The sequence below is a fragment of the Cibotium barometz genome, chromosome 4 (genome assembly GCF_041138505.1).
Source record: "Cibotium barometz isolate CiBa-2024 chromosome 4, ASM4113850v1, whole genome shotgun sequence".
Taxonomy (NCBI): domain Eukaryota; kingdom Viridiplantae; phylum Streptophyta; class Polypodiopsida; order Cyatheales; family Cibotiaceae; genus Cibotium; species Cibotium barometz.
In genome coordinates, this window is record NC_141049.1 from 2,274,823 (window position 1) to 2,282,230 (window position 7,408).

Genomic DNA, 7,408 nt, shown 5'->3' on the forward strand with positions numbered 1-7,408 from the left:
GCTGCCGAAACCGGAGCGGAGACGGGAGGAGGCAAAGGTGGAAGCGAGGCGATGGGAGGGGACGGGGGTGGGGGTGGGGGGGTGAAGGAGGGGGTGCTGGCATCTCCTGGTCCTCAGTCGTTGCAGGGGTCTCCTCATGAAGGAGGGGGGTGAAGGAGGGGGTGCTGGCATCTCCTGGTCCTCAGTCGCTGCAGGGGTCTCCTCCTGAAGGGGAGCAAAGCTGTTCCTCACGGGAACCCAGTGAGGCTGAGACTGTGGCTGCTGCTGCAACGGTCTCTAGGTGTGCTGCTGTGGCTGTCTCCCTCGGCGGCGCCCCTGTCCAGGCTCCCACTCCGAGGTCTCTGTGGCCTGAGCAGGTGTCCCGGAGGCAGCCTGCCGAGCCGAATCTATGGGCGGGCCATCAGTAGCCTGCTGCTGTGGTGAGGGTCGAGGTCTCCTGTGAGGGCAGGCCTTGGCCAGATGACCGACCTGCCTGCAAATGAAGCACTGGTTCGGGAGCCCCGAGAACTCCACTCTCTGATCTATCCACCCCCCCTATCCTAGGTAGCTGAATGACCTTAGGAAGGGAGGAGATGTCAGACACCAACACTCTGACGGAAGGTAGCCCAGCTGCTCTGGCCACCACTAAAGCTGCTGAGGGGCCTGTCTCTAGTACCGAGCCCACCAATGCTCCGAGCCTGGAGAGGAGCGGAAGATACTCCCGGCGGAGACCAGGGAAACAAACTGTAATATGGAAGAGGCGCTCTCCCTGCTCCGCCGCCGCTGCTGGGTCAAATCCATGCTGCCAAGGTCTGAAGAAAGCCCGAGCACCCCTGATGTCCAGAGGACTCATGGCAAGGACCTTGGCAACGCTCTGGGCGGCCTCGAACTCGATCTGATAATGTCCCCGGCCCAGGAGCTGTACATCCAGGATCTTGCCCACATCTGCAAGAAGGCGAGCCTGAAGAAGATCCCTGATCTCCCCTCTGCTGGGGCGAGTGCCGACTATACGGCAGATGGTGGAATGAGCCTGGAGGTGTTCCACCTCTGCGGTGAGGCTCGCTTCCTCTTCCGGCGAAAGAGAAAGCCTGATGGGGATGTCCTCGGGGGGCGGGCGAGGGGGCTGCGGATGAGTCCCTCTGAGGCGAGGCGGGAGGAGTCTCCATCAGAGTCTGAAGCTCAGGCGAAGGCGAGGCGAAAGCGGAAATCCTGCAAGAAACGGGCTACACACAAAGAGGCGGAAGACCGGAAGAAAAGGAAAAAACAAAACCCCCTGGGGGTGAAAAACAGCACGAAAGAGGAGGGAGGGGGCGAAAAATCGAAGGAAGAGCCCTGGGGGGGGCGGCAGCAACGCGAAAGGGAGGGGGGGCGGGGCGCTGCTGAAGGGAGGCGGGCGCGAACAGGCGAAGAGGGGGGGGCGAACAGGCGAAGAGGCTAGGAGGGGGGGGACGAGATGGCGAGGAGGGGGGAGGCGCAGCAGCGAGGAAGGGGGGGGCGCAAGTGGGCGAGAACGCAAGAAGAAAGGGGGGGGGCAACGACGAGAAGAAGGGGGGGGCACAGAAGCGATGGCAGGCAGGGGGAGGAAGGAAAGGGACGCGAGGGAGGGAAGGCGATGGGCGAGCAGCGCAGGGGTGAAGGCGGGAGCTTCAGCGAGCAATCTTCAGTTGAACAGATGTGTCTAATTTCAGTTGAGTCTTTGTGTCTTTCAAGGTGTGGGTTCTTATAGGGTTTGCAGGAATGTTAGGCAAGAGACCAAAGCCCGGTGGGATCAAGGTGCTAGGGGGTGTAAAACCCGATGACACACTTGTTATAGGCATGGCCAATGGCATTGGGAGGTGAATTTGTGGCATAGATCTCAATGGCTCGAAGATGTCAGCCACCATTGGATTTAGTCCTTGTGTGATCCCTAGAAATCCCTCTATCGTGGCCATGTCAGAGTGCCTAAATTCTCCTTAATGAGCAATCACAATCTTTTTTTTTTTTTTTTGCTTTTTATATTCTCCCACAGCCCGTTAACAGCCTCAAGAGGCTTGGCGTACTCCTCGTTAGGTTAAACGGGTGTCCGTTCACCCCAATTAGCTTAGGCGCTATATGCACGTGAATGACAGATATTTTTTCGGAAAAAGCATATGCTAGGAACTTCCTAGATGGAAGAGGAGGTCCTAAAACCTATTTTCCATCACTGTCTCAAGATAGAAATTTTTTTGAAAATTTTTTCCTTGTTCCACAGCACGTTTTTTAGGGTGTTCCAAAAAGAATATTGAAAAACTCTGTATGAGGGAGTTGTAGTATTTTTGGAGTACTACAACTTTATTTCCCTGAGTCGTCTATGATTTTGTCGTTTAGACCCTCAAAAAGTAGCCCGAATATGGCTTGTTATTGTTTTTATGATGCTATTTTTTACGATTTTTCGTGGTTTTTGGGCTGTTTTTTGCCTCGATTTCTGGGTCGAATTTTGAGGCTGCTAGTTGGAGGCCAAAATGGTCAATTTTGACTTCGGACGACCAAGTCCAAAGTCGAAGAGCAGGATGTCAGCTTTTCGATGAGCCCTAGAGCGCCTTCATTAGATGTACGATTTAGTGGATACGGACCTCCAAACTTGGGTGTTTTCCAGAGTCTTTTTTTTTCACGGCCTGCACTTTCACAGCCGCGGACCTTTTCACAGCCTGCACTTTCATGGTAGACCTTTTCACAGACGACGGACCGTTTCACGGCCTGCACTTTCACGATGACGGACCGTTTCATGGCTTGCACTTTCACGACCGGAATTTCTCGCTGCCTGGAATTTCTTTCAACAGTCAGAATTTCTCGCCAAAATTTCTTTCATGGCCGGAATTTTTGTTCACGGACGGAATTTTTTCCATCACCTGCACTTTCACGAATGGAATTTTTTTCGTTCACGGGGTCGGATTTCCATTTCACAAACAAATTTTTTTCCATCGCTTGCACTTTCACGAACAGAATTTTTTCCATTCACGGCCAGATTTTCGTTTCACGGATGGACTTTTTTCCATTTACGGCCGGATTTTCGTTTCACGGATGGACTTTTTTCCATTTACGGCCGGATTTATGTTTCACGGATGGACTTTTTTCCATTTACGGCCGAATTTATGTTTCACGGACGGACTCTTTTCTGTTCATGGTCAGATTTTCGTTTCACGAACAGACTTTTTTTCGTGCCAGATTTTCGTTTCACAGACGGACTTTTTTTCGTTCACGGTTGGATTTTCGTTTCACGAACAGACTTTTTTTCGTTCACGGCCATATTTTTTATTTTTATTTTTTGAAATCTAGTGGGAAATACGAATTTCCCTTTTTGGAAGGGGGATATTTTTTGAATTTAAAATGAAAGGGATATGGGAATTTTTTCAAAAAGGTAAGTGGGAATTAAAAAAAGTCAACCTTTTAATAACACCCCTTACACCATTCATAAATGACTCCCAAAATTGATAACTCATGAGCATCTACTCATTGAATTCTCATTAGCCTTAATGAGTTATATAAAAAAGTGATTAAGGATTAATCTAATATTAATTCTTTTACTAATCTTTCCTCCTTTACACTAATCAAGGACTCTAATTAACCATTAATCCCTAATTAATTCACACAATTGAATACATCATTAGATAGAGCAAGGAAAAACTAATCTTTATGCATCAATAGTATTTACCCACCAGATCCAACCTCCTCTCAATTTCCATCATTCTTTGGGTTGACAAGTTTCTTCAAGTTTGTGAATCTAAATTAGAAAATTAATTAGACTCTTAATTATAGTCTCCTCTTTAAGGTAAAATTAAGCAAAGAGAGTCAAATTTCTCCAATTGATCCAAAAATTGATGTGATTAGGTGTTTTGATGCATCTAAATGCTCTCAAAACACTCAAAAACTTCAATTTCGACTACTCATATGATCAATTTAGACCCCAATTAATACATTTTCTAAATTTTTAGTCTCTTAAATGAGATTAATCACCCCTAATGACAAAAACCAGTCCATTAAGAGAAATTAGTCAAGTTCAAGGGTTTTTTGATGGTTTTAAGAAATTTTTTGAAAGATTAAGCTACTCTTAATGCTAGCTAACACTCCAATCCAAACAATTTCAACAACAAACACACAATTAAACTAAAATTAATGATCTTAGACCTATGTTTAAACTAAAGAGAGCTAACATTCACTAAGTAATGCATTTTCTTGCATTGTTTGATGCAATGGATGTAAACTAAGCCTAATACAAACTATGTGCAAGTCCTAAGAACATGAAAAACCACAAAAACAACAACAAAAATAACAAATTAATCTAAAATTTAAGCAAAAAGCATTCTTTTCAAAAACAAAAAAGAGAGTTATTCTACACCAAATCTCACATAATCACCATCAATTCCACATCTTTTTCATGGGAAACCATTAATCAAGATAATGGGCAATGGGTTATGTGTAGATTAGAGGCAAAACGATGGAAAAAGCCAAGGGATGGCTCCCCGGTGCGGTGCCAAAAATGTTATGGCTCACCCTAACCCTCCTTGAAACATATCCAAAAAGAGATTACCTGGTGAACCGCAACTATCGTGAGGATCTTTCCAATGGCCGAGATCATAACCCTTGAGGTCTCCAAGCTCTACAACTCCTTGAGAAGCAATTCCACCGCATCTCCCGCACGCGTTGTCACACCGTCGTGTTGCACTATGGATACTCGTCCCTCCTCTCACCTCACTTCACTCACACACACTCACTAGCATGCATTAGGGGGAAGAGAGATTAGCAAGAGGATTAGCAAGAGCAAGACTCAATTGCACAATGGGAGAGTATGCTGTATTATGAGAGAAATTCACTTATATACATGGCCATAAGTATTCACTCTCTCTCAGGACTTCAGCCTATCTTGCTACCACACGCTCTTGAAGTGGGAATCACCATAAATACTCCGTCACACCTTTACGGGCACCCGTCCAAGTTATAGCTTTGGACACTATTGCTTCATATCATGAATGTATGACCCTTTGGTGTATCTACCCCGTGACTCCTTGATGTAAGATAATGGCGGTAGCTCTTGTTAATCCTAGAATTGGATAAACACACATCTTGAGTCTCTCTTTATGATGATAAAGAAAAGGGCCATTAAATTATGTCAGATAGGTTCGAAGGGTCATAGTGATTTCAAAATTTAGATTTGAGGCCATTTCGGTCCCCATTCAAGCTCTGCAAGTTTTACGCAAGTACTCTATAAAACTGTTAATTTTGACTATGGTCGCCATTTTTGGTTTCGTGTAAAGTTACGGTATAAATTTGGTTGCAGGATAATCTGTGTTGAGAATCTAAGATTTTCAAGCTATTAGTGGATGTATGGTTGTGTGACTGTTCCATATATAGTTACAATATAACATGTTTACAATACCGTAAGGGGTGACTATGTTAGAGATTGCAATTTTAGATTGCAATTTTAGTGTAAGTAGAAGTTTTTACAAGCACTATTTGGCAAGTTGCTATAAGTAATTATGTTTGACATTCTTTCCCAGATTTTGAGCGAGAAGTTGGACAACAACAACTTCCCAAGCATGGAAGTTTAGAGGATGAGAAAAACCTAGAGTTTATTTCAGGTGATGAGAAGGAGCCGAAGTTTCCAAAAGAAAATGTCACTTGTGCAAGCCTTTAAGTCGTGGTGGCATAAGAGAGCTAATAAAGTGATGTATTCAATATGTGTTAGTGTGTCAGATGCTATGATTGGTGGTCATATACAGGGTGTTGTGACACCTAAGCATGCATGGGGTACCTTGATTAAGTTACATAGCACAAGTACCAAGGCAAGAAAGATGCAGTTAAAGCAAGAGCTACATAATATGTAGAGGAGAAAGATGAGTATAAGTGATTACTCATTAAAAGTAAAAGGGCTCCTAATGCCTTCAGCTCTATTGAAGCTTCTATGGATGACGACGACTTGGTATTGGTCACATTGAATGATCTTAGCAAAGAATATGACTAATTTCAAACATTTATCCAAACTTGGGAAAACTCCCCAAACTTCAAGGATCTTATATCCCTTCTATTGAAGCTTCTATGGATGACGAACGACTTGGTATTGGTCACATTGAATGATCTTAGCAAAGAATATGACTAATTTCAAACATTTATCCAAACTTCGGAAAACTCCCCAAACTTCAAGGATCTTATATCCCTTCTTATACTGAGGAGATGGATGTTGGGGGTGTATCTTTTAGAAATATGTAGGAGCAAGCCTTTTACATAGACATAGGTAGATGTAGAGGCAAATCATCATCTAGAGGCCAAGGTGCAGGCCAATTTGGAAACCAAAATCATGGGCATCAACAATAACATGACTCTAATGTACAAATAGGTAGAAGATAATACTCTAGAGGTACGAGGAGCTAGAGAGGCTGAGATGGATGTCAAAAAATCAAAGTGAAAATAGCATGGAATGCTCGTAAACCAGGTCATATAGCAGCAAAGGAGTGCTATAAAAAGCAGAATGCCATTAAAGGTAAGAAGCTACATCAAAGAAAACTATGCTTCTTCAAGTAAGCAAGCCAAAGATAGAAGTGAGCAGTTGTTTGTGATGTGCTTAGTTCCATGACTGCAAATACAATAAGGAACCATAGGGATGCATGATATGTTGATTTTGGTGCTAACTCTAGTGAAGGATTCCATAAAGTCTAATGTAAACAACAATGTGGCTACAACAACAAATGGAGAGTAGCAATCACATGTGTCCTGTAGAGTCCTCTAGTAGTGGGTCTACTATTAGACCTTGGTCAAGAAGGTTGATGTAGAATGTGAGAAATTTTGACACAACATTTAGTGGTACTATAGGTGCTGAAAATTTATAAAAGTCACATGTATCACATAAGGGAAAAAAGAAGGTCGATCAACCTTTCATAATGTCTGATGTTTCAGAAGGCCATTCATTTGTTGATGGGGTTAGTGGCTCAAAACAAAGCCTTGACTATTTGTTATACAAAGAGCCAAAGCAGTACCCATCATATGCTTATATGGCCAAAGCATTACAAGAGATAGAGTCGACATGTTGAGATATGATGGGTATATAACCCATCATTATGCTTATATGGTCAAAGCAGTACAAGAGATAGAGCTCACATGTTGATATATTATGGGTATATAACCCATCATTATGCTACAAATACAGGTGATCTTTTAGAGGACCCTACTATGTATATGCACATTTTGGGAGTTTTATTTACATGACTATCACCAGGCAGATTTGAGCTATGTTGTTGGGTTGGTGAGTTAGTTTATGCAAGCCTCGAGGAAGCCACACTTGGATGCAACTAGGAGGATACTCTGATACATAAAGTCCATAATATACTATTAACTTTTTGATGAGGCTAGAGTACAGGTACATGTGCATGGATATATATAGATGTAGATTAGTATCTCAAATAGGAGATCAACTAGTGGC